Source organism: Lepisosteus oculatus, chromosome 14 (assembly GCF_040954835.1).
Source record: "Lepisosteus oculatus isolate fLepOcu1 chromosome 14, fLepOcu1.hap2, whole genome shotgun sequence".
In the NCBI taxonomy this organism is placed as follows: Eukaryota; Metazoa; Chordata; class Actinopteri; order Semionotiformes; family Lepisosteidae; genus Lepisosteus; species Lepisosteus oculatus.
The window spans coordinates 22915770-22943705 of record NC_090709.1 but is presented as its reverse complement, the minus strand read 5'-3'; the positions used below and the strand labels follow the sequence as shown (position 1 = coordinate 22943705).

Sequence of the window (27936 nt, the reverse complement as noted above, 5' to 3'; positions counted from 1 at the left end):
TCTAATAATACACGATACAAATGGAAAACAGGGTAGCGCTGTAGTCCCTTCGAAACGTTTTGAACTGCCAGAAGAAGTTTTCACAACCCGGACTCGTGAAGGTACAGGTCTTCTCCCTTCGTCCGGAGTAAGGTGAGAGGTCACCCCCTCGGGGTGCAGTATCCCCGATGCACCCCCCCACCACCACCCAAAACGACACACACTTCTGTGACGATTGGGAGACCCCGGTTCGACCAGCCCCTGCAGTGGAGGAAACGACCCGCTGGAGAGAACACGCAGACTCCACACAGAAGGGTCACCTCGGCAACAGCAAAACAACACCAGAGAGAAACGGTCTCCGAAAGATAAGCGCACACCGGGAAAAACACGACAGGGTCATTACAAATGGGAATAGGAGTTCTTTTTTTCTTTTCCGGACGTCAGTTGTATCGTGTCCTAGTGATTTCTCCCGTTTCGAACTGAGTTTAATGTCGCGTTTCTACTTTATTAGAGAGAGGCACTGAACTTTGGGGAACGTGACATCCACCCAGTATTACTAGTAGGTTGATAAATATAAATGTTCTTTTTCCCCCCGTATGATACCTCGCGAAATATAACGATGGCCAACTCCTTAAGTCGAAATTTAAACCCTTCTCACGCTACAAGACAGTCCGTCAACATCGCCGCGGCCCGAAGCGCGACCTTCGGTATGACGTTGGCGGAAAAGGGGGTGGGGTAAGTACGTCACAGCCGGGGGAAGCCCCTATCATGTGAGAGGGGTGCGGCGGGCGACGAGCCCCCGGGGGCGAAGAGAAGTTGATTTGCGTGGGGTGTGGAAACACTACACGACCGGGCAAGCGAGCCGTTTTTTTTTTTGTTTTGTTTTTTCAGAACATCAGAACAACCGCAGAGATGACCATCGATCCACCTCCAGACGTTTCCTTTTTTGTCCTCTTTGGCCCCCAAAATAAAAAAAAAAACTGGGATCCATCGTGGCGTTGCCAAATTAAAACGTCAACCACTTTTCGGGCTTTCGTGCTGTCCATGATGAAACCGTCATGGTTGTGTAAGCATATGTTACGTCACAGACCGGCGGCGCTCGGACGTGAGGAGTGTCGTTATGTTTTTGAAATGGCACGTCAGACAAGATCTCTGACAAGATCTCCGAAAAACCCAAACCTGTAAGATTCAATTTCAATTCAGTTTTTTATATAGCGCCTTTCACAACAAGAATGCCCCAAGGCCCCGATCAAAGGAGTTGTTCCACACCCCCGCCACCCTCTGTGTACAGTAGAGCCCCCTGTACTGACTGGAGGAGCTCACCCAGCTGTGTCTGGAGAGAAGCCGGGGTATCGGCTTCAACCACAGGGCTGGGCGGCTTGTTCCCCACCCCCACCCCCTTCTGTGTACAGAAGAGCCTCCTGTCCTGACTCCAGTAGGAAATGTCACCTGGAGGCAACACACCGGCTTCTTTTAACAGATCACCTCGGGAATCGGGAACAACGGAGCTGTGTGCGGCCGTCTGTATGGAGGGGTTCAGCGCGGGGGGGCTCCGGGCTCGGGTCTGGACCCGGGGGGGGGGGGGGACTGTCTGTGTGGAGTCTGCATGTTCTCCCTGTGTTCTTCGGGTCCAAAGACAGGCTTTTGGGCTAATTGGCTTCTGCGAAAACTGGCCCTGGTGTGTGTGTGTCCTATGATGGAGTGCTGTCCTGTCCAGGGTATGTGAGTGAGTGTGTGTTTGTCATGTGATGGACTGGTTCCTGTCCAGGGTGTGTGAGTGTGTGTGTCTGAGTGTCCTGTGAGGGACTGGTGTCCTATCCAGGTTGTGTGTGTGTCCTGTGAGGGACTGGTGTCCTGTTCAGGGTGTGTGAGTGTGTGTGTCTCCTGTGAGTGACTGGTGTCCTGTCCAGGGTGTGTGAGTATGTGTGTGTCCTGTGATGGACTGGTGTCCTATCTAGGGTGTGTGTATGTCCTGTGATGGACTGGTGTCCTGTCCAGGGTGTGTGAGTGAGTGTGTGTGTGTCCTGTGATGGACTGGTGTCCTGTCCAGGGTGTGTGAGTGTGTGTGTCTGTGTCCTGTGATGGACAGATGGTACCAAGCCTGGACACCCATGAGACACTGGCTTCCTCAGAAGACTCTCATGGAGGGCACACTGTCCCTAACCCGGGTCCAGAAGAAACTACAGTGATCTATAATTCCTGCGCCTCGGAAGGGTTTATGACGTCTATGTCCGGCGCCCGCGCCCGTGGACCGGCGGTTTGGCGTCGCGCTCCGCAGCTCGAGCGTCGGTGCGAGGCAGGGCGGGAGGGAGTCGATGTGGCCTCGGCGCCATCTTTGCTGGTGAGTCAATTGTGACCGTTGCGGTACAATAAACCATCAATAAACCTTTTCCCACCCCGTCCAGTATTTCTGTCGCGGCCCACGTCCCTTACAATCGACAAACTATAAAAAAAACAGTAGCCCTTCGCAACATTACACGCCATTTTTTTTTATTTTAAACGTCCGCTAGATACGCAGGTGGCTCGATACCCGTCTTATCCTCGCCGGCGTCTTTATACCGGCAAGTGAATTTTATTTGGGGTCCCTCAGAATTGTGACAGAAATGTCAGTGAACCACAATCAAAAACGAAACTTTTTTTTTAAAGGCGGTGAATGGATTTTCTGAGTAACCGTGTAGCGACTAACGTAAGGAAAAAAAAGTTGTCTTTCCCTACGAAGACGTTTTGGTACAGGACTTTCTTTAAATATCAGTTGTGCATAGCGTTTTACAAAAAGTTGATGATGATCTTGGAGATAATTGCAAAGGAAAATTGAGATAACTACCAAAACATTACGTGTGAAACGACAGGACAGAACTTTGAACCCACAAAGAAACAAAGGTATGAAATATTGCCTCGTCATGGGGGGTTGATAATTGTAGTAAGTGTTCCTAATTTTCGTAAAGAAATGTATATTATGGGAGTCACACGTGAGATTTAGTGTATATACGTTTCATATTGTGCATATATACGGGGTTAAAAAGTGGAATGAGTGTGATTATACACTCGTGTGTCCTATAATCAGATAATTTTTGAACAAGCTTTGATTAGACAGGTGAAAAACAACATCAGATCCTTTTTTTTAATATATTCTCACGTCTGAATATCAGCTTCTCCCCTCTGGCCAACATTTCAGGGCTCCCAGGTGTAGATCCCAAATTGAAACAAATATTAATTTGTTACCCAGTTAAACAGTTAATAGAAGTGAGTGACCAGGGTAAATAAAGGTGGGTCAGTGTAAACTGTTTATTCTGGACCAGACTTCGTCGTGTGTGATATGTCATGACTTCTTATATTAAGTTTTATCTTTATATTTAGTTCTACATGTGTAATAGATGCGATGTGTGTCCATAAAAAGGTTTCTCCAGGGGAAAATCAAGTTCGTTTTAAAACCGTGTTTCCTTTTTAGGGTACGTTTGCATTCCAAGTGTGGGGTTTTTGCCTTTTTATCATATTTTGGATGTGAATCCGTGGTATTTTTGCTGAGACAAGTTGCCTTTCTTATACGCGGAGGGATCTACTCGTGAGATGTCCGCTTGGTCCATTTCTGAGCTCAGTATAAGGTGTAGAAAGCATGACTGTCATCATAACCCGCATCTCACCCAGGTGTGGAATAATGTTGTGACTATTGCTTCAGCAATAACATGCTGATTGCATGTTTCTAGATGGGTATAACAGAGATCTCAACTACTGAGGGGCCTTATTAATAAAGTCTCCACAGCCGAAGCGCTGTGTCTCTTTTCAGCTGGCGATAAACCTTTCCTCGATCCTTTGCGGACTTGTTAAACTGTTCATGATCAGAATAAAAAACGCTCACGCTAATACACAAGCACCCGTGTCTCGCCAAAGCTGACAAATAAACAGACGGACAAGCCGCACTGCACGTGTGAACAGGGGAATGAGCGAGCGAGCGGGGATAGGGCGCCTCCTGCGCTTAAAAGCTTACAGCACCTCGTATTCCCAGGCGGTCTCCCATCCAAGTACTAACCAGGCCCATCGCTGTTTAGCTTCCGAGATCAGACGAGATCAGGCGTGCTCAAGGGGATGTGGCCGTAAGCGAGAGCAAGGCTCACTGGCACCCTTCTTATTGAGAGGACAGCTCCGTCACCTCTTTTACGACGCTGCTTTTTTTCCCTTGCGTTTTTCTCTTCTTCCCACGTTCTCTCTCTTCACTGCCTTCGTCCCCACTCTATTTCACTTCAGCCTTTCACTCTTGCTTTTTTCCAATGAGGACGGAGCTGCGGGAGAAAGGGCGCTATAGAGGATCGCTGTGGAGAGCTGCTGCTGTGCTTTGACATCTGAGCTCTGTGGAAAACGATCTCAATACAATTCTGAAAAACGCGACTCTCCGAACGCCAGCCGAACAAGTCTCCACAGCCGAAGCGCTGTGTCTCTTTTCAGCTGGCGATAAACCTTTCCTCGATCCTTTGCGGACTTGTAAAACTGTTCCTGATCAGAATAAAAAACGCTCACGCTAATACACAAGCACCCGTGTCTCGCCAAAGCTGTCAAATAAACAGACGGACAAGCCGCACTGCACGTGTGAACAGGGGAATGAGCGAGCGAGCGGGGATAGGGCGCCTCCTGCGCTTAAAATCTTACTGCACCTGGTATTCCCAGGCGGTCTCCCATCCAAGTACTAACCAGGCCCATCCCTGTTTAGCTTCCAAGATCAGGCGTGCTCAAGGGGGTGTGGCCGTAAGCAAGAGCAAGGCTCACTGGCACCCTTCTTATTGAGAGGACAGCTCCGTCACCTCTTTTACGACGCTGCTTTTTTTCCCTTGCGTTTTTCTCTTCTTCCCACATTCTCTCTCTTCACTGCCTTCGTCCCCGCTCTATTTCACTTCAGCCTTTCACTCTTGCTTCCTTCCAATGAGGACGGAGCTGCGGGAGAAAGGGCGCTATAGAGGATCGCTGTGGAGAGCTGCTGCTGTGCTTTGACATCTGAGCTCTGTGGAAAACGATCTCAATACAATTCTGAAAAACGTGACTCTCCGAACGCCAGCCGAACAAGTCTTGTAGTGGAAATCTAATGAGTTAATTGATTCTTAAAAATGTAGAGAGCTTTGCAAAAAAAATATATTGGTGCTTTTAGATAATATTTCAAGGATATAACTGCTATGCTACAGTACGTGCAGAATTTTAGAAAACAGTTCGTCAACAAAGTACACTGTTTAGGTTAGTTTAGAAGACAATGTACCAAAACAATATATGCTGTCTGGGTCATTAGAATTAGCTGAAAGTAACTGATAAGCTTTCAATAACAAATCTAGTTTTTCTTCTCTCGCTCTATGATGTAATCTGTTTTCTCTTAGAGAAAGGGGAAGTTTTAGAAGGGACCAAGTGCTGAACTTTTTTACAGCGCAACGTCTTATAAAAACCCTGTACTGCTTGTAACAAATTGAGTCTCTGGTTGCACTTTGCGAAGTGCCAGCAGGGCTCCCAATATTGCAATATTGAAATAAAGACCTTATTCAGGTGAGAACTCTCTCTTGTGGCTTCCTTGATAGTTAAATTTCCACGACAGTCTCCACAGCCGAAGCGCTGTGTCTCTTTTCAGCTGGCGATAAACCTTTCCTCGATCCTTTGCGGACTTGTTAAACTGTTCCTGATCAGAATAAAAAACGCTCACGCTAATACACAAGCACCCGTGTCTCGCCAAAGCTGACAAATAAACAGACGGACAAGCCGCACTGCACGTGTGAACAGGGGAATGAGCGAGCGAGCGGGGATAGGGCGCCTCCTGCGCTTAAAAGCTTACAGCACCTCGTATTCCCAGGCGGTCTCCCATCCAAGTACTAACCAGGCCCATCGCTGTTTAGCTTCCGAGATCAGACGAGATCAGGCGTGCTCAAGAGGATGTGGCCGTAAGCGAGAGCAAGGCTCACTGGCACCCTTCTTATTGAGAGGACAGCTCCGTCACCTCTTTTACGACGCTGCTTTTTTTCCCTTGCGTTTTTCTCTTCTTCCCACGTTCTCTCTCTTCACTGCCTTCGTCCCCACTCTATTTCACTTCAGCCTTTCACTCTTGCTTTTTAACAATGAGGACGGAGCTGCGGGAGAAAGGGCGCTATAGAGGATCGCTGTGGAGAGCTGCTGCTGTGCTTTGACATCTGAGCTCTGTGGAAAACGATCTCAATACAATTCTGAAAAACGCGACTCTCCGAACGCCAGCCGAACAAGTCTCCACAGCCGAAGCGCTGTGTCTCTTTTCAGCTGGCGATAAACCTTTCCTCGATCCTTTGCGGACTTGTAAAACTGTTCCTGAGCAGAATAAAAAACGCTCACGCTAATACACAAGCACCCGTGTCACGCCAAAGCTGACAAATAAACAGACGGACAAGCCGCACTGCACGTGTGAACAGGGGAATGAGCGAGCGAGCGGGGATAGGGCGCCTCCTGCGCTTAAAAGCTTACAGCACCTGGTATTCCCAGGCGGTCTCCCATCCAAGTACTAACCAGGCCCATCCCTGTTTAGCTTCCAAGATCAGGCGTGCTCAAGGGGGTGTGGCCGTAAGCAAGAGCAAGGCTCACTGGCACCCTTCTTATTGAGAGGACAGCTCCGTCACCTCTTTTACGACGCTGCTTTTTTTCCCTTGCGTTTTTCTCTTCTTCCCACATTCTCTCTCTTCACTGCCTTCGTCCCCGCTCTATTTCACTTCAGCCTTTCACTCTTGCTTCCTTCCAATGAGGACGGAGCTGCGGGAGAAAGGGCGCTATAGAGGATCGCTGTGGAGAGCTGCTGCTGTGCTTTGACATCTGAGCTCTGTGGAAAACGATCTCAATACAATTCTGAAAAACGTGACTCTCCGAACGCCAGCCGAACAAGTCTTGTAGTGGAAATCTAATGAGTTAATTGATTCTTAAAAATGTAGAGAGCTTTGCAAAAAAAATATATTGGTGCTTTTAGATAATATTTCAAGGATATAACTGCTATGCTACAGTACGTGCAGAATTTTAGAAAACAGTTCGTCAACAAAGTACACTGTTTAGGTTAGTTTAGAAGACAATGTACCAAAACAATATATGCTGTCTGGGTCATTAGAATTAGCTGAAAGTAACTGATAAGCTTTGAATAACAAATCTAGTTTTTCTTCTCTCGCTCTATGATGTAATCTGTTTTCTCTTAGAGAAAGGGGAAGTTTTAGAAGGGACCAAGTGCTGAACTTTTTTACAGCGCAACGTCTTATAAAAACCCTGTACTGCTTGTAACAAATTGAGTCTCTGGTTGCACTTTGCGAAGTGCCAGCAGGGCTCCCAATATTGCAATATTGAAATAAAGACCTTACTCAGGTGAGAACTCTCTCTTGTGGCTTCCTTGATAGTTAAATTTCCACGACAGTCTCCACAGCCGAAGCGCTGTGTCTCTTTTCAGCTGGCGATAAACCTTTCCTCGATCCTTTGCGGACTTGTTAAACTGTTCCTGATCAGAATAAAAAACGCTCACGCTAATACACAAGCACCCGTGTCTCGCCAAAGCTGACAAATAAACAGACGGACAAGCCGCACTGCACGTGTGAACAGGGGAATGAGCGAGCGAGCGGGGATAGGGCGCCTCCTGCGCTTAAAAGCTTACAGCACCTCGTATTCCCAGGCGGTCTCCCATCCAAGTACTAACCAGGCCCATCGCTGTTTAGCTTCCGAGATCAGACGAGATCAGGCGTGCTCAAGAGGATGTGGCCGTAAGCGAGAGCAAGGCTCACTGGCACCCTTCTTATTGAGAGGACAGCTCCGTCACCTCTTTTACGACGCTGCTTTTTTTCCCTTGCGTTTTTCTCTTCTTCCCACGTTCTCTCTCTTCACTGCCTTCGTCCCTGCTCTATTTCACTTCAGCCTTTCACTCTTGCTTCCTTCCAATGAGGACGGAGCTGCAGGAGAAAGGGCGCTATAGAGGATCGCTGTGGAGAGCTGCTGCTGTGCTTTGACATCTGAGCTCTGTGGAAAACGATCTCAATACAATTCTGAAAAACGCGACTCTCCGAACGCCAGCCGAACAAGTCTCCACAGCCGAAGCGCTGTGTCTCTTTTCAGCTGGCGATAAACCTTTCCTCGATCCTTTGCGGACTTGTTAAACTGTTCCTGATCAGAATAAAAAACGCTCACGCTAATACACAAGCAACCGTGTCTCGCCAAAGCTGACAAATGAACAGACGGACAAGCCGCACTGCACGTGTGAACAGGGGAATGAGCGAGCGAGCGGGGATAGGGCGCCTCCTGCGCTTAAAAGCTTACAGCACCTGGTATTCCCAGGCGGTCTCCCATCCAAGTACTAACCAGGCCCATCCCTGTTTAGCTTCCGAGATCAGACGAGATCAGGCGTGCTCAAGGGGGTGTGGCCGTAAGCGAGAGCAAGGCTCGCTGGCACCCTTCTTATTGAGAGGACAGCTCCGTCACCTCTTTAACGACGCTGCTTTTTTTCCCTTGCATTTTTCTCTTCTTCCCACGTTCTCTCTCTTCACTGCCTTCGTCCCCGCTCTATTTCACTTCAGCCTTTCACTCTTGCTTCCTTCCAATGAGGACGGAGCTGCGGGAGAAAGGGCGCTATAGAGGATCGCTGTGGAGAGCTGCTGCTGTGCTTTGACATCTGAGCTCTGTGGAAAACGATCTCAATACAATTCTGAAAAACGCGACTCTCCGAACGCCAGCCGAACAAGTCTCCACAGCCGAAGCGCTGTGTCTCTTTTCAGCTGGCGATAAACCTTTCCTCGATCCTTTGCGGACTTGTAAAACTGTTCCTGAACAGAATAAAAAACGCTCACGCTAATACACAAGCACCCGTGTCTCGCCAAAGCTGACAAATAAACAGACGGACAAGCCGCACTGCACGTGTGAACAGGGGAATGAGCGAGCGAGCGGGGATAGGGCGCCAGTAGTATAAAGCGACACCTTTCGTCAAACTTTTGACAGGTACCACACCCCCTTTTCCATCCAATGGTCGTCCGCGGTGTTTGGTTGTCCCGCCCCCCAGCCATCCAATGGCGTGTTGTTATTTGTGCATGCCCCGCCCCCTCAGGAGCCAATGGTGTGGGTCGGAACCCCCACCGGCCGGTCGCCCCGACGCCTCGGGGTCCCAAAGCCCCCAGCCGGCGCATCCCTGGGTGTGTGCGAGTGTGTATTGGTTTGGAAGTGGGAGCATGTCTGCCGCGGGGTTGAGTGCGCTCTATTATAACCCTAGGAAATCGGGCAGTTACGGCGGCGCAGGGGGTCTGTTGCGGGCCGTGAGATCCCGGGGTGTGCGCGGCGCCAGCCGCGGGCGGGTGGTCGAGTGGCTGTCCGGCCAGGCTGCTTATACGCTGCACAAGCCGGCGCGCGTACGTTTTAAGAGAAACAGGACGCTGGTGTCCGAAATGGACTGGCAGTGGCAGGCCGACTTGGTGGACATGAGAGAACACCACGCGTTCAACGACGGTTTCTGTTACATCTTAATGTGTATAGACATGCTGTCTAAATACACTTGGGCCGTGCCGCTGAAAACCAAGACTGGTGGGGCCGTGACAGGCGCTTTCCGAAATATACTGCAGGAGGGGCGTGCTCCTAAAAAGCTACAAACGGACGAGGGTAAAGAATTTCTTAACAGGACCTTTCAAAATTTTCTCAAACGTGAGAATATTGAACATTTCGTTACGGCCAGCGATGTGAAGGCTAGTGTGGTCGAGAGGTTTAACAGAACTATTAAAACAAAAATGTGGAGGTACCTGACACACAAAAACACCTTTCGTTATATCGACGTCCTTTCAGATCTTATTTACGCTTATAACCATAGTTACCACACGACTATTAAACGAACCCCGGCTTCTGTTACAAGAAAACCGTCAAAGTTTTCATTTAATGTGGGTGATCGCGTGCGGGTTTCCAAAATAAAGGGAGTGTTTGAGAAGGGATATGAACAGACCTTCACAGATGAAATTTTCATTGTCAAAGAGCGGTCCGCGGCTCTGAGACCCTATTACAAACTGCAGGACTACGCAGGCGACGATATTAAGGGTTCCTTCTATGCCGAAGAGCTACAGAAGATAAACCCGGATGTTGAGAACGTCTACCGCATCCAAACGATTTTAGCAACCAGGGGTCGTGGCAAAAACAAACAGCTTTTGGTAAAGTGGCGTGGCTGGAGCGATAAATTCAATAGTTGGGTGAAGGCTTCTGAGGTCCGAGACATATAGAGGTGGTGACAAATGAACCCCAATGGTTTCTATGTGACGCTGGCCAGTAATTCATCCTCAAAGATGTTTCCAAAGAACGCCTGACTTCACAGAGCATCTGGCAAAGGCGATTGACCTGGACGGGGGCTGGGAAGTGGGCCTGGTCGAACTACACTATCCGAATACACTAAACACTTTTGATGAAGACGAAGTTTTTCTGTTCATCAGCGAGGAGCTCAAGACTATCTGGACCTGTACCTTACCGAGAGGGTACTACGGCAACATCGAGCAGCTCTTGCATGAAATGAAACGGGCTGCTGAAAAATCCAAGATTCGGCTGTAAGTCTTAAATACAACCCCATTAGCCGGTCGGTAAGAATTGTTAGTGATAAACGGTTTGTTATGCAGCTGCGTAATCGCCTAGCGCGGATGTTGGGTTTCAATTCGGGTGTCGCGGGTGTAAAATCACCGCACCCCGTCGATATGACTGGCGGATTTAACACCATGTATATATACACCGATATCATAGAACACCAGTTAGTAGGCGACGTCTACACACCGCTTTTGCGTTGTGTGCCCTTCAGAGGCGTGGATGGTGAATTCGTCACAGTATTGTACGACAAACCCCATTACGTGCCGGTGAGCATCAACCATTTTAACAACATCACTATTGAAATAAAGACGGATCAAAACGAACACGTGTCATTTGCATTTGGAAAGGTCATCGTCAAGCTGCATTTCAGACCTGTGAAAGCGTCAAACATCTAAAAGGATGACGGTCATCAAGAGCTACGGGGATCCTTCTCTGTATACGCACTACTACAAACAACAGGCTGGTTATGGATTACCAGGATTTTCAGGGCTACCGGTTCAGTACGGCGCTGGTATCGGGGGTATTTTCAGAGCGCTATTTAGAAAAGCCGTGCCTTTTCTGAAACGCGGGTTTGAAATAGCTAAGCCGCACATGGCATCGGCAGCTAAAAACATCGCCAAAGACGTGGTCGGCAACGTTACAAGCGCGGTCATGTCTAAGGTGGGTGCACATCAGCAGGAAGGTTCGGGTCTAGCATACATCCGCAGGGGTGTCGGTAGAAAAAGACAGACGTCATCATCCCACCGTCGGGGGCCGCCGAAACCTGATAAAAGAACGGCTAAGCGCAGACAGGCAACTCATAGAAGCTTCAGGTCGACCAAGAAGAGCGTGACACACCGCAATCAACGCGACACGAAACGAGACATATTTTAAACATGGCTTTTGTTCACGGCGGGTCTGCAGAATGCGCCAAGTCGGAGCTGGACATATTTCAATTAGCACCTACCCAAACAAGCGTCGAGAAAAGTTTTTACATAGAAGTTCCTCCCCTCACGGCCCTCACGGAAAACGCACCTCTGGAGTTCTACGTCGCAGGCAACGGTGAAGATTATTTAGATTTAAACAACACGCTGCTCTATTTGACCTGTAAAATAACGGAAGCAGACGGTCGGGACATTGATGCGGCAGCCCGTGTGAGCCTGGTGAACTACCCCATCGCTGCCATCTTCAGCCAGGTTGACATCACCGTAGGAGACCGATTGATCAGCCAGAGCAACAACTGCTATCCTTACAGAGCCTTTATAGAGTTGGTCCTGAACTACAGTGAAGAGACGCTGAAGACGCAGTATTCAACAGGTCTCTTTTACAAAGACACAGCCGGTGAACACGAGTCCACAATTTTGGATGGTCCCAATCAGGGGTTCCGAAAAAGAGCATCATACACGACGCAAAGCCGAAAACTGGAGCTCCTGGGTCACATTCACGCCGACCTGTTTTTTCAGGACAAACTACTACTGAATGGCGTAGACCTGAAAATAAAACTCACGCGAAACAGAGATGCTTTCTGCTTAATGAACAACGCCGGAGAACACAAACTGAGCGTACTCTCTGCATCTTTGTTTGTGAAAAGAGTCAGAGTGTCACCCGGGGTCAGACTGGGACTCGCCGAAGCACTCCTGACGGCCAACGCTAAATACCCCATAGACCGCGTACAGATGAAAGTCTTCAGCCTGCCAGCAGGGAGCCGTGTGTGTAACCAAGAAAACCTCTTTCTCGGGCAGTTACCCAAAGTGGTCATTTTGGGGTTTGTGGACAACGCGGCATTCAGCGGCAGTTTTACCCAAAACCCCTTCAATTTTAAACACTACAACGTTAACTTTCTGGCTCTCTACGCGGACGGGGAACAAATCCCCACTAAACCGCTTCAACCAGACTTCCAGAATGGACATTGCGTCCGTGAATATTTTAATCTGGTGGAAACAGCCGGGAAGCGTCTGAAAGACAAACCAGTTCTGGTGGACCGCGAGGAGTACGCGCGCGGTTACACATTGTTCGCTTTCAACCTCAGCCCCGACGACGAGTGCACAGGACATTATTCACTTATCAAAACGGGTAATCTGAGAGCTGAAATACGCTTCGCGCTCCTGCTACCCACTACAGTTAACATGGTTGTGTACGCGCTGTTCGACAACGTGATAGAGCTGGATATGAGACGTCAAGTCATTTACGACTTCAGCTAAAAAGCACTGGGAGACCACACAACCTGCACATAAAGATGAACACCAAACAGCTGGAAGACATTCTAACCCGAGACCGCTATACCCGAGACAGTTTTCTAGGCGTGTTCCCCAGTGATGCCCTACCGAGCGAGAGACTGGCGCGGCGCCCTCTGAGTTTAATAGTTAATACTCACCCACACGACCGCCCCCGTGAACACTGGCTGGCTATTTACTTACCCGACGACGAGGGCGCAGAATTTTTCGACTCCTACGGATTTTCACCCGAAGCCTTTTTCTTTCCCAAGAACATTAATGATTTTTTAAACAGAAATGCTAACTCCATATTTTACAATAACAGACAATTGCAAGATTCTTTTGCAGTGACCTGCGGTCTACACTGCGTCTTTTTTCTATACCATAGATGTAAAGGTTTATCTTTTAGAAACATTTTAGAACTTTATTCTACGGATGCAATCCAGAATGACCGCATGGTGGAAATGTTTCTGAAAAACCGGCGGCGTGAGAGACGGAGACCCCTGTAACCCTTTCAAGCCCTTTGAAAATACGAATGTTCAATTATGCGGGTGTTTACGACAATTTAAAACATGTCATAAATGTTAATCGGTCGTCTAAAATAAAAATGAAATCGAACCATTTCGCCGTCTGTGTGGTTATTATTTAAAAAGAACACAAAACATGGATGAAAATCAACACAATATTTTTATTATACATTCGCTGTTACAGCGCTCAAGCTTTTTTTAATACATGTTACAGACAAACCATTTTTAAACATATTGCGCACGCTTTTTAATATACATTTCAAGTCATTTAACACAAACACACAGACCCAGAGAAAAAAATGTTACAAAGACAGCCATGTGGGTCTAGGTATTAATGATCGTCTCCTTTCAGCGGTTATCTTAGAGACCGGGTCGACCGTCGACAACTCTACCGGTTGTTTTAAAGTTTTGGCCGACGTGGCACACCCCGGCGGGGCAGCCTTGAGTTTTTCAAGTAGCTCTCGGTTACCAGCGTTGGCTAGCAAGGTGCCCGGCACGTTGATTTCAGCCATAGCCTCCATGAACACATCCCAACCTTTAGGCTTCTTACCGCCAGCAACTGCTTGCTGCTGCGTGAGAGCCCTGACAAGATCAATCATGTGAGAGCCCTCAACGGGTGCCCCCTTGTACACAAATTCCCCCTTTCGTTCCAGGCTATTAGTGGTTCATTGCGGGCCATGGTCTTTAACAATATCTCGGCATTTCTCCGGAACCTCTGAGACACGCTGTCCAAAATATACCCAAAGTCAGCCTCGCTCGATGACGGCGGTTGCGCGAACGTACGTGATAGTTCGGTGGGTGCATTTTCCGGTAGTACAACGGTTAAAGTCCCCTTTTCGGAAGTCTCCTGGCGTACTAATGTCAAATACCATTGCAACACCTGGCTGTACAATTTCACTTTTTCATATTCGGCCAGATGCGAGTTCTGCAGAATGTCACGCATTTCATCATCCAGCCGACGGGCGGTTATTTTTCTTACATCGCTTTCGACCCCAGACCGCTCTCGGAGTCGATCGAGCTGTTTCTGAGGTACCAGGTACATTTTTTCAGCGTGCTCCATTATCGACGTTGTAGAAGCCCCGTAATCAGTGGTACTGCAATACTCAACAGGGCCCCGATAAAACCACCGGACTGGTTCACCAAGAGTCTCTTTCTTTTAAGAGAAAGACCCTTTCGACTCAAAGTCTTTATAAGCTTACGCTTTCTCTTCAGGGTCCCAAACTGCTTAGCAGATAACGGTATGTTCCCTTTCGAGGTATTCAAGGCGATTTCAGCTATGGCCTGTACAAGATCATTTGTAGCCCCGCAGAGAATAGCTTTCCGCTGTTTGGGGGTGGCTTTTACCAGAAAATTTAAGAGAGTCAGGTTTCTCCGAACGCGTGAAGACATGACGACGCCCCGAACGTGTTTTTTCGACTGAGTCGGTGGTTGTGAGATCACCGACTTTTAGATTTTTTAAACACATAAGCCGTGGGTACATCTGGGGGGAAAAGACCTGTTCGCAAGCGATAGTCATCTGGGGTGTCGGCATTTAAATCCACCAACAAGTAACCGAAAGGTTTTTTAGTAGCGTCATCGAACGCTTCCAAAAAAAATTTGGCTTTACCGGGGTACATCTGCCGGGACAGGGTTGTAATCTGTAGTTTATCTCTAGGGTTTTTAAACAGCACCATGTACTTTGTATTTAACGCGATGGTTCTACTTTTCCGACCTTGACAAAACACATTTTGGACGATATACATGATGCTGAGGTTTCGGTGGTGTACGTATTTGGTAAAAGCTTTTTCTATCTCATTATTTTCACACGCAGACTCCATCAAATCATCCACTATAATCAAATTTACTCTACCCGGCGGCAGTAGCTGGTCGTCGGAAAACGACGTCGGTAGTCCTTCTATAAACTGAATGTATGGAAATTTCACAAGCAACTCGTCGTATAGAGGTTGCCAGCAGCTGTAACACCAGACTATGTTTTCGGGTTTACGAGTCATAACGGTATCACCGCTCTCCAAGAGCTGTTTTATAAAATAACTTTTACCGCAATTCGAGGGTCCGGACAAAATGCACGAAAAAGGGTGTTTTAACCTGACATCCATCGTGTTAATATCCGTAGGGCAACGATGTCAAATTTTCTTGCAGCACCCGCTTGTCGTACACCACCTTCTGGGTTTTCTTTAAGGTCCGGGTCTCAATGCGCCAATCCTTTTTAACACGCACGATCATCGGCTGTTGAATAGAAATGTGTTTAAATTCCCGGCACTCTGCATAAGGGTTAACGCCATAGTCAAAAACCAAGTCCCGCAGACTCTCAAAGTTAACTTTTTCACAATTGTTCACATTGAGCGTAATGCCTTTTACCTTTAAACAGGCTTTCCCTCCAGACAGTTTGTACCCGTACGACTTGGGTCCTGTTGACACAAACTCGGTGATGTGTTGACCAGCATCGATTTCGCTGGTCAACTCACCCAAGTAGTCGCCCAGTTCCGGATTCCACTCACCCTCCCGGCTCACAAAGATAACGGAATCTGTGTCATGGTAGAGACAACGGCCTTGCAAAGCATTTAGCAGATTGTATAACTCCAAGCGGGCATAGGCGGTTGTAAAGCTAGCGATGAAAATGTTAGTGTTTGAATGGCCCGTATAGTGGTGTTTAGTGTGTTTCCACGTAACACAGGCTGTGTTTTCATTGATAAACTCGCAGGCTGACACCTCATGATATGGCGTAAATAAGTACCTGAACAATTCATCGGGGTTTCTCACAATGGTGGTCTGTGGTAAATTGTCTCTTTGCCCATACTTCCCCCACAAACTGTTCAAGGCAATTTTTGAAAGCTGTCTTTTGGCCGGATTCTTTTTAATGTTGCCGGGGTCCAGCCGGACACCCTCTTTTTCATAATATTCGCCGATATATCTTTGTTGTTTCGCGACATCTGTACACCACTCTGGAAACCCCGAAGCTTCCTGCTTCCCTTTCAGATGCAGTTTGATGTAGTCGGTAAAAAGATCGTGTGAGGCCTTTTCGAAATGCCAAATTTCGTAAATTTTACACACTCTATACCCCAGGTCTATGGCCTTCTGTAATTCGGGGGTGCACCAGACACCAGTCAAGGCGCGATTTTCATCACCGTGCTCACAGGGGGTGGTCTGTTTTGTTTCAGCACACGTACGACACAGCGTGAAAAACAGTTTTTTGTCAATTTTGGTTGGTAGAACTGGAAAGTACAAACGTCTGGGTGGGTAAACTTTCACCTTCGCTAAACCGAAATACCGTTTTAAATCTCCAAAGTTGTTATATATTATTCGGGGGTGGCCCAGTGGGTATTTTTTAGTTTTGTTCACAAACGGATACAGACTGGTGAAATCATAGTAATGAATTTTTTCACTGGGCTGCGCTGTGTAATGCAAACAAATCGCATTTGTTCTCCCCCCAAAAAGCGACTCGCGAGGTTGCAGAGGCTCTGGTAATTGTGCGGCTGTTAGAAATTTACCCAAGTCTCCATTTTCAACAAGCATGTCTCTGAACTCGTGCTCCCACAAAACACGCACGTTAAAACCTCTCATTTTGAGAAAATTAATTTTCACCATCGTCTTTCTGTACAACCAACCAAAAGTAGTGTTTGTCAGCTGATTAAAATCATTTTCACAATAACAAACGCTACAACCGTGAAAAAAGCAACCGTTGAACTCAAAGGCTGTCGGCATGCCGTCAATTACAGCATAACCATCCAGAAAATATGGGCCAACCTTGAACTCACCGGCCGTGGTTAACGCGTGTTGGATTTTAACGCGCTCGGTGTGTTCGATGTACATAAGCCATTGAATGCTGGGTGTAGAAAATCGTTTTTGCTGGCGGTGGTAATTGTCATGGGGTAGCAACGCAATCGTCTCTTCCTGTAAAAACATAAGTCTGAACATGGCCATGCAGACACTAGCGATGGTCACAAACTGAAAGGGGTCGATGCACACAACGCAGGCGGCCCCTGACTCAGTCACGCATGTCTGTCTGGTCATATTCATGACCTCGTCCCGAAACCTGACACAGCCTTCTCTTAGAATTGCCACATCCAACTGGCAGTAACGTTTCAACTCTCTCTGTAAGTTAAACACACTTCCCCGGCATTCTTCATACCAAACCAAAAACTCGGCTTTCTCGCACGGCAGCATGTAGTTAACGCCGTAAAGTTCAGGCGGAGGCATCGGTCCGACATAATTTTGGTTTTCTGCAGTGTTCATCAAGTGTGGAAAATGACCCTTACACCCGGGGAACCCCATGGCGGCCGGCAGTTTGCTTAATTTCATAGGCAGAAAGTTTAAAGAATCGATAAATCGGATGTTCAGAGCTTTTACGGTCATACACATTATCTTACCACCCTGATTAATTAGTTCAACGTCCATCTTTTCAGCTAACAACTGCCTGATCACTAGGTAATTGTCATATCCCTTGCCATTGTGCGATATGAACGTATGGTTTTTGAAACGTCTATCGATAAATTTACACACAAAATCCTTTAGACAAGTTTCACCATAAAATTCCCAGCTGCGTTTATTGTCAATATGAAGGGCATGGACGTAATTTGGTATGTGGGTCCCCGTTTCCTGCATGCATTCAAAGTCGAAAAAAATGTACTTGTTTGAAATTTTGGGGTTGTCCAAAGGCGGTATGTAGCACAAATGTGTGTCCGGGGTGTCGATCACGTTGTTACAACGCGAGCACAGTTTCTCTTTACATTTGTGATTTGCGAGGTTATAAACCCCACATTTCTCACAAAAGACCCTGCGCTCACACTTACTCACACCCGTCACCGCATTCCGCAAGTGTCTCGCCAAACACTGTGAGCTACGACAAAAGACCTTACAGGCCGGGCAATTCTGAATTTCAGCATCAATTTCGCAACACTGGGGATCTAAACAGGTTTTACAAGCTTTAACACAGGCGTGTGCGTTCTTGTGGCTATACGCTGCGTGGCAGTTAGTGCAAAAATACGCCGTCCCCACAAAAGCTTTAATATTTAAAACCCCATAAAAATGCTCTTCATGTAGTAGAACAAAAAGTATTTTAGAATTTGGTGGTGTGGGTCCCGTTGTAAAATATTTCCAATCACCCTGGTCGTGGTACAAAATTTTAATAACCACCTTTAAATGTTTTTCAAAAGCGGTAATGTCTGACAAACTAATTTTCCGATTCTCTGGAAAACCCAACTCTTTGTGTTTGTGCATTTGTTTAGCGCCCTGTAACATTTCCCCATCGGTACAACCCTCATTCAACAAACCGTACACACTCCCGGCGAAACACAGATTACCGCCCGTGTAATGTAAGTCTATAAGGTGTGCTTTTTTCTGCGCAATTACCCGGCTGTACAGAACGGATTTAAATCTTCGGCGGGCACCCCCCTGCATATTCCTAACTATCGTCACCACTAAGCGGAGGGTGTCATCGGTGAGAACCTCTGTGTGGCTCTGTAAGAGGTCCGAGATGTGGCTTAAAAAATCGCCCGCATTTAATTCTCCGGGGTGTCTCCTGCGTGAGAACAAGGGTTTGTTAAAACCATCCGCTGTCAAACGCAGCTGTACAAAATCATTCGCCCCGATGTTTGGAGAAAGTTCATCCAATATTCTCTGGACTGCACCATGCACAGCGTCTATAGCCTGTACATACGAGGTTATTCTGTCGAGATTAACAAAACGAAATTCTTCATGGTGCTCTGTTGCTCTAAAATTATTATAAGACCTGTTATAACGGCGTATACACTCCAGGAAAACCATGGGGTCTCTATTCACCCCGGCACCGCCACCAACCTGATTCAGATCGTTCAGTACAACCGGTTCTGGGTTACCACCATCCTGTTCTGCCACAACAACCTCGGGCCTTAAGTTATTTTCTACCACTGCATTTTCATTGCGTGGCTCGGGCGACCCTTGGGAAATCTGATGCCTCGCTCTGAATCTTTGACGACGCAACAAACATGCTTTTGCCAGTTTAATTCTTTTATTTATGTACAAAAGCTTGCGGTTGGCAAGAGGTTGGTCTTTTAAGCACTTTTTAGACCGCATGTTTAGTCATTTATCACCGGGGATTTCCACCGATGAAGCATGAAATAGCATCAACAGGTTCTGAAATCCAGAGGTTAGATCGGCATCCTCTTTAGAAATTATATCTAAGATGTTAGCGGTGAAAACCTGGATCGGTTTTGGAAACAAGGTCTGTACACCGGGTAAAACCGCTCTTAGACGCTCTAAAGCTCGTTTTTTGGTCACCACACTAGCGCTCGCCGTTGTTAGTATCTGTGTAATACCGCGCACGGAATCTAGCACATCACCCAACACCAAGTCTTTAGGCGCGTTATTATTTCGCTCCGCAGGCTTGACACCTCTGGCTTTGGTCGACGTCTTAACAGTCGTCTCGGATGCAGTCACCACCTTGGGTTCCGACGTTTCCACCACATTTGTTTAACCGCCCGTCGATACAGATGCTGTGTGAAAAAATAAGACTTTTTATTACCACGCCAATGCTCCACATCTCAAAATCTGAAAACACCACTGTGATAAAAATAAGACTTTTGAACAAAACAATCAATGAAATCTAAACTGTCAAAGTCAGAAAACTACGATAACTATGATAAAAACGCCACGCATATGGTGCATCCTTACACAAAGGGCTGTGGGTGAATGGAGCAAGTTACCCGGCCATGTTGTTACACCGGTTTCCTTGACTACTGGGTCAAGCGGCGTGCTAACGGCCTGTAGACCCTCGCACACACCAGTCGCTTTTAACTTTAAAAGCTAGGCAGTTTTAAAATAAGGTTTTTTAACACCCCCAAACAGAAAACTCCGCAAAGTAGGATCTTTCAGCAAATTAACAGCCTAACAAAAGAAGTAACGTTTACCGTAAGTGGATCATAACACATCTTGACCACGCTTAAATTATATTAACCTTTGCCTGTTGGTTTCAGCCGTTTTGAGCTCGATGCCCCAGTTAACTTGTTGGCACGACGCAGTTTATTTTTTGAAGGTCCGGGGTCTGCACGGAGTGGGAAAATACCATTAGTGAAAAATATAGAAAAACGGTATGTATTTTTATTATAGACACGTTTAAATGACCAGGCTAAAAGAATGTTTTATATAATACCAACCTCTTCTCTCAGGCGCTCTGATAATATCCCCCGCACCGTCTGGTATGATGTGAACATCGGCCTGTGTCACCACAAGGTTTTGGGTTGGTAATGCAATTGGGGTTTTTTAAATGTGTGGCGACTTGTCCCTTCGCCCGCGTCTGTGGAATAGACACATGCGCGTTTTGGTGCGGCGTATATACCCCTGTGTCTTTAAGACTCACATGGTCGTAAAGTGTTATTCAAAACATTGTCGTAATTACTCACCGGTGTTGTGCTGCACTGTAACTGGTCTTTTTACACCCGTGGTTTTCGGGGCTATTGGAAATGAATGGATACACACAGTCACGACCACATTACGGCACCAATCCCGGGTAATTCCATTATATTCATTCAATATTGCCTAGTATACAAATATTATACAACGTTTTGTAACTATAGCTAACACGAGACATGCACCGCGACGTTGTAATTGTCTCACAATAAGCCAGATATACATACCGCTGAAATTCGTTGAATCCTCGGCTTCGTCTATCAAGTCGAACAGTTCTAATTCTGTAAACAGACTATCTTCAGACTGTTGCAATTGATCGGCGTGGTCCATTCTGACGAGTTAGGCGATAACGTGAGACTGTAGGAATTGGAATGCAGCTAAAACTTCGCCTGTTAAACTGCTGGTACTTATACTCAAGCCGCTAAACATTCTCTTCTAAGAAACACACATGGTCCCCCCATAAAACCATTAATCTTAGGTATCGTTGGGGGTGCACGTACTGGTCTGTAGAAATTATTTTAAGAAACATTTTAGAAAACGTTTTAGACCGTTATAATGTTAAAATCTATATTATTTTAAGACATACAACGGTGTCTAAAATTTCTTAGCTGTTAAAACCTGCCGCGTTGTCTTTGTTTGATTCACCAGCAGACCGCTAAGAATATTATCAAGCAAAATGTTTTTATTATGTATCTGTTCTTTATAGGGACGTGTTCACAAACCAAGCTTGACGTTTTGAGGTTTTATTTTTCAGCGCTGCGCTGTTAAGAACATTTTTGCGTGAAATACATGTGGTGTTTGTAAATTAGAAAACTTTACATGAATTTAAAATGTTTGTAAACTTTCACTGGTGTCAATTTTAGCACCCCCCTCGGCATTCCGGAGCCTGTAACCCCCACTCGGCATTCCAGAGCCTGTAGCTAACCCCTCCCCACCCCCGTCTCCAATATCATCACAAATCATCTCTACCGGGAAACAATTTTAAAACTTTAAGAACAATCCGTTACAGTCTGTAGAACAACACCCCACCATTTGTTGTCTGTTAACACCTTAAAGACTTTTATGCTGGCGCTTTTATGCTGTGGAAATTTATCCCAAACTTTCGAAAAAGCTGTCGCGAATGTGTTATTAAAAATAAACTGTGTCTTATTACGTTATTTTAAAAACTTTAAGTCCAACCCCGCGTGTTTAAAATTTATTTTCGGGTGAAACACATCATTTGTGTTTGCGTTGTGTGTTTACACTTTAAAACTTATAAACTGATATGCGAATACTTCTCGCTCTCGATAAATCGGGGGGGGGGGGGGGTCATCACAACCAATTGTAAAATGTCTTGTGTTATGTAGGCGTGTTACACCATTGGCGCATATTCTTAAACGCTCCGACCTGACAGGGCCGCAGTGCGTGCTTGGCGCTGTCAGACACCACAGAGCTGCTGAGATGGCTTCTTTGTGTGGAGAAACAACGGGGTCCGCTACTCTACAAAGCGAAGAGGTAGGCGGCTAAAATATTTTTTCGGCTCGTGGAATTGTTGTATCGGTGCTTAGCGTATGTCATTTTAATACTTGGTCTTCTTTTTAGCAAAACCCGAACCCACCCTCTGAACCCTGTGACCGCGGTGGGGGTGTGAGTTCAGCTGGGGTACCAGATGTTGAAGAACAGCCGGGTGCTAGCGATGATACCACGCTACAAATGGTAAATATTAACGAAAAACCTTAGCTCAAAAGTGTAAATGCTCGGTATTTTAGCTGCAAAGCATGTCTATTTTGTTAAGCCTTCCTTTTCTTTTTCCTTTAATAGAATAAAGAGGATGTGGACGGGTCAAATTTCAGCCTACCGACACATGTGAATGTCTCGTGTCTATGCTTGTGTGTTCGCCCAAATGTTAATAAAGCTGATGCCCCTGACCCTAATGAGCCCGATGTTATGCCCCAGATTGTGAAAGCAGTAGTTTATTGCATCTTCAAACACTGTTTAAAGGGGGTCCTGGTTGATGACTGCCCGGCCTGTTTGATTGACCATCCTGGGCAGCGGGGCCACACATGTCTGTCTGTCGGCTACACAGATGGGTTTGAAGATGTGACGTTTGCCGCTTTAGAAATTTATAAGTCTCTCAGTTTAGCCCGAATTTTATCGGTTGTTCTGTACACCGCCCGGTGTCTGGGTTTGTACACCATTACAAATGACACTAAGCGGGGCATAAAACAGTTGCTAAAAAATATAATTGAGGACCACTCCCCATACGAGCATGTACACGCCACCCTTGAACAGCTGGATGAAAAATTAGTAGACGTGACTTTTGATGTGTTGCGAAAGAAACACTATTCTTATTTTTACAGACGCAAAAAAAAAAGATCTATGTAAAATGTGAATACAGATTTCACTCTGTTTTACAGACCCGGGTGTGCCATCGACCGAAGAATGAAGAATTTCGAATGTATACATCTGAATTCTTACTAAGAGTGCTTTACACACTTCTCTGTACAAAGCTTGATATGCAAAACAAAGAGTCGAATGCTAATGTCCTTAAATTTGTTAAAGAGATGCGTATGTCGAGAACTTGAGTGAAATTATTACAGATCTGATGTTTTCAGATCAGAAAAGGAAGCCTGGGGGGTTCTACAGTGTGTATTCCAAAATACAGCGTGTTTTGCACAGAACCTGTGGTAACACCATCCCGCTGGTTACGCAGGCAAATTTTTTTGCCCTGCTCGATCGGATCGCCCAGTGTGGTTCGCATGGCTTTAGACACGGTGAGCGGAAGGGGGTTATGAATGCTTTTTCAGATGCCGCAAAGTTTCTCAGCAGTGTAGGGGTGGTGGTTACGTGTACCGAACTAATTTTCCGCACCAACATTTAATTGTTGAATGCAAACAGGAGCCGGTAACGCATGTGTGCTGCGTTGTTTCACTGTTTGAAAACCCCTGTTGAAATAAAGCGGTTCACATTTCACATACTTGCAAACTGGAGTCTGTAACTTGTGTAAAAAGTGCTGCTGTGCTGTTTCTGTGTTTGAAAACCCACTGTTGAAATAAAGCGGTTCACATTTCACATACTTGCAAACTGGAGTCTGTAACTTGTGTAAAAAGTGCTGCTGCGCGGTTTCTGTGTTTGAAAACCCACTGTTGAAATAAAGCGGTTCACTGGTGTTTGCCCGGCGATTTCTTTCCGTGAGACTTTACGCAGTCAGTGTGTGTGTGTGTGCTTGCACCCCGGCTGTTTTGGAGACACGGCTTCTGCAGCATATAAGCAACCACGGCCCAAGCGTATTTAGACAGCATGTCTATACACATTAAGATGTAACAGAAACCGTCGTTGAACGCGTGGTGTTCTCTCATGTCCATGAAGTCGGCCTGCCACTGCCAGTCCATTTCGGACACCAGCGTCCTGTTTCTCTTAAAACGTACGCGCGCCGGCTTGTGCAGCGTATAAGCAGCCTGGCCGGACAGCCACTCGACCACCCGCCCGCGGCTGGCGCCGCGCACACCCCGGGATCTCGCGGCCCGCAACAGACCCCCTGCGCCGCCGTAACTGCCCGATTTCCTAGGGTTATAATAGAGCGCACTCAACCCCGCGGCAGACATGCTCCCACTTCCAAACCAATACACACTCGCACACACCCAGGGATGCACCGGCTGGGGGCTTTGGGACCCCGAGGCGTCGGGGCGACCGGTCGGTGGGGGTTCCGACCCACACCATTGGCTCCTGAGGGGGCGGGGCATGCACAAATAACAACACGCCATTGGATGGCTGGGGGGGCGGGAGAACCAAACACCGCGGACGACCATTGGATGGAAAAGGGGGCGTGGTACCTGTCAAAAGTTTGACGAAAGGTGTCGCTTTATACTACTGGCGCCTCCTGCGCTTAAAAGCTTACAGCACCTGGTATTCCCAGGCGGTCTCCCATCCAAGTACTAACCAGGCCCATCCCTGTTTAGCTTCCGAGATCAGACGAGATCAGGCGGGCTCAAGGGGGTGTGGCCGTAAGCGAGAGCAAGGCTCGCTGGCACCCTTCTTATTGAGAGGACAGCTCCGTCATCTCTTTTACGACGCTGCTTTTTTCCCTTGCGTTTTTCTCTTCTTCCCACGTTCTCTCTCTTCACTGCCTTCGTCCCCGCTCTATTTCACTTCAGCCTTTCACTCTTGCTTCCTTCCAATGAGGACGGAGCTGCGGGAGAAAGGGCACTATAGAGGATCGCTGTGGAGAGCTGCTGCTGTGCTTTGACATCTGAGCTCTGTGGAAAACGATCTCAATACAATTCTGAAAAACGCGACTCTCCGAACGCCAGCCGAACAAGTCTCCACAGCCGAAGCGCTGTGTCTCTTTTCAGCTGGCGATAAACCTTTCCTCGATCCTTTGCGGACTTGTAAAACTGTTCCTGAGCAGAATAAAAAACGCTCACGCTAATATACAAGCACCCGTGTCTCGCCAAAGCTGACAAATAAACAGACGGACAAGCCGCACTGCACGTGTGAACAGGGGAATGAGCGAGCGAGCGGGGATAGGGCGCCTCCTGCGCTTAAAAGCTTACAGCACCTGGTATTCCCAGGCGGTCTCCCATCCAAGTACTAACCAGGCCCATCCCTGTTTAGCTTCCAAGATCAGACCAGATCAGGCGTGCTCAAGGGGGTGTGGCCGTAAGCAAGAGCAAAGCTCGCTGGCACCCTTCTTATTGAGAGGACAGCTCCGTCACCTCTTTTACGACGCTGCTTTTTTTCCCTTGCGTTTTTCTCTTCTTCCCAGGTTCTCTCTCTTCACTGCCTTCGTCCCCGCTCTATTTCACTTCAGCCTTTCACTCTTGCTTCCTTCCAATGAGGACGGAGCTGCGGGAGAAAGGGCGCTATAGAGGATCGCTGTGGAGAGCTGCTGCTGTGCTTTGACATCTGAGCTCTGTGGAAAACGATCTCAATACAATTCTGAAAAACGCGACTCTCCGAACGCCAGCCGAACAAGTCTCCACAGCCGAAGCGCTGTGTCTCTTTTCAGCTGGCGATAAACCTTTCCTTGATCCTTTGCGGACTTGTAAAACTGTTCCTGATCAGAATAAAAAACGCTCACGCTAATACACAAGCACCCGTGTCTCGCCAAAGCTGACAAATAAACAGACGGACAAGCCGCACTGCACGTGTGAACAGGGGAATGAGCGAGCGAGCGGGGATAGGGCGCCTCCTGCGCTTAAAAGCTTACAGCACCTGGTATTCCCAGGTGGTCTCCCATCCAAGTACTAACCAGGCCCATCCCTGTTTAGCTTCCGAGATCAGACCAGATCAGGCGTGCTCAAGGGGGTGTGGCCGTAAGCGAGAGCAAGGCTCGCTGGCACCCTTCTTATTGAGAGGACAGCTCCGTCACCTCTTTTACGACGCTGCTTTTTTTCCCTTGCGTTTTTCTCTTCTTCCCACGTTCTCTCTCTTCACTGCCTTCGTCCCCGCTCTATTTCACTTCAGCCTTTCACTCTTGCTTCCTTCCAATGAGGACGGAGCTGCGGGAGAAAGGGCGCTATAGAGGATCGCTGTGGAGAGCTGCTGCTGTGCTTTGACATCTGAGCTCTGTGGAAAACGATCTCAATACAATTCTGAAAAACGCGACTCTCCGAACGCCAGCCGAACAAGTCTCCACAGCCGAAGCGCTGTCTCTTTTCAGCTGGCGATAAACCTTTCCTCGATCCTTTGCGGACTTGTAAAACTGTTCCTGATCAGAATAAAAAACGCTCACGCTAATACACAAGCAACCGTGTCTCGCCAAAGCTGACAAACAGAGGGACAAGCCGCACTGCACGTGTGAACAGGGGAATGAGCGAGCGAGTGGGGATAGGGCGCCTCCTGCGCTTAAAAGCTTACAGCACCTGGTATTCCCAGGCAGTCTCTCATCCAAGTACTAACCAGGCCCATCCCTGTTTAGTTTCCAAGATCAGACGAGATCAGGTGTGCTCAAGGGGGTGTGGCCGTAAGCGAGAGCAAGGCTCGCTGGCACCCTTCTTATTGAGAGGACAGCTCCGTCACCTCTTTTACGACGCTGCTTTTTTTCCCTTGCGTTTTTCTCTTCTTCCCACGTTCTCTCTCTTCACTGCCTTCGTCCCCGCTCTATTTCACTTCAGCCTTTCACTCTTGCTTCCTTCCAATTAGGACGGAGCTGCCAGAGAAAGGGCGCTATAGAGGATTGCTGTGGAGAGCTGCTGCTGTGCTTTGTCATCTGAGCTCTGTGGAAAACGATCTCAATACAATTCTGAAAAACGCGACTCCCCGAACGCCAGCCGAACAAGTCTTTAAGTGGAAATCTAATAAGTAAATTGTTTCTTAAAATGTAGAGAGCTTTGCAAAGAAATATATTGGGGCTTTTAGATAATATATTTCAAGGATGTAATTGCTGTGCTACAGTACGTGCAGAATTTTAGAAAACAGTGCGTCAACATAGTACACTGTTTAGGTTACTTTAGAAGACAATGTACCAAAACAATATATGCTGTCTGGGTCGTTAGAATTAGCTGAAAGTAACTGATAAGCTTTGAATAACATATCTAGTGCTTCTTCTTTCGCTATTTGATGTAATCTGTTTTCTCTTAGGGAAAGTTGAAGTTTTAGAAGGGACAAAGCGCTGAGCTTTTTTACAGCGCAACGTCTTATGAAAACCCTGTACTGCTTGTAACAAATTGAGTCTCTGGTTGCTCCCAATATTGAAATAAAGACCTTACTCAGGTGAGAACTCTCTCTTGTGGCTTCCTTGATAGTTATATTTCCATGACACCGGTTTTAATGTCTGTAGATTGTATCTTATTTTTATTTTTTGTTTTGTTTCATGTTCATATTATGTGTTTTCACCCAGTTGACTCCAGTTAATAACAGTTCACCCAGTTAATAGCCACTTTTTATGCACGAAAAACGGGTGATCTTTCTATCTCGTGATCAGCTTAGTATCTTTCTGTAAGTTCTTTTCTTCTTAATTAAACGTTTAAAATACATGAATTTCATAAAGACAACACACGTTTCGAACAGAAAAAAATCATATTCTGTTCTCTTCCTGGTATGTATAACAGATCAGCAGGTCTTATTTTCCCAATTGCTTTTTTCCACTGTATTTATCATAATGGCTAGCCAATGTCCTCTCTTAGCTAGGTAATGTTACTTGTGGATGTGCTTCCGCGTTGCGTAGAAGCACATGTATCCATAGAAAGTGTATTATACTACTATTTGAGCTACAGTACATAAAAATAATTATATAGTTATTAATTTCTTTAGGTACCTGATTCCATATTATATTCCCTATTAATCAAATTCTAAAAGTATGCTTTTGTTTACTCCGATAA

At 46.8% G+C, this 27936-nt stretch overlaps 1 protein-coding gene, 1 long non-coding RNA gene, 3 other non-coding genes and 7 pseudogenes across 5 annotated transcripts in view; 1 reads left to right on the top strand and 11 right to left on the bottom strand.

Annotated features, from left to right (window-relative positions):
• The window catches only part of LOC102683422 (zinc finger protein 189-like), a 187572-nt gene that overhangs the window by 103041 nt on the left and 56595 nt on the right, over positions 1-27936 (bottom strand). The window lies entirely within an intron of this gene.
• LOC138218639 (5S ribosomal RNA) lies at positions 3958-4076 on the bottom strand (annotated as a pseudogene).
• LOC138219250 (5S ribosomal RNA) lies at positions 4614-4722 on the bottom strand (annotated as a pseudogene).
• On the bottom strand, positions 5773-5891 carry LOC138218805 (5S ribosomal RNA; annotated as a pseudogene).
• LOC138219044 (5S ribosomal RNA) lies at positions 6429-6537 on the bottom strand (annotated as a pseudogene).
• Positions 7588-7706, bottom strand: LOC138218804 (5S ribosomal RNA; annotated as a pseudogene).
• On the bottom strand, positions 8244-8362 carry LOC138244133 (5S ribosomal RNA). The gene has a single exon (XR_011192747.1). It is a non-coding gene; the product is annotated as a 5S ribosomal RNA (ribosomal RNA).
• Positions 20645-23109, top strand: LOC138242871 (uncharacterized). Its single transcript, XR_011191736.1, has 4 exons — positions 20645-20735; positions 22029-22129; positions 22217-22330; positions 23032-23109. It is a non-coding gene; the product is annotated as an uncharacterized lncRNA (long non-coding RNA).
• LOC138245465 (5S ribosomal RNA) lies at positions 24506-24624 on the bottom strand. The gene has a single exon (XR_011194075.1). It is a non-coding gene; the product is annotated as a 5S ribosomal RNA (ribosomal RNA).
• Positions 25161-25279, bottom strand: LOC138218093 (5S ribosomal RNA; annotated as a pseudogene).
• LOC138217045 (5S ribosomal RNA) lies at positions 25817-25935 on the bottom strand. The gene has a single exon (XR_011180758.1). It is a non-coding gene; the product is annotated as a 5S ribosomal RNA (ribosomal RNA).
• Positions 26467-26585, bottom strand: LOC138218773 (5S ribosomal RNA; annotated as a pseudogene).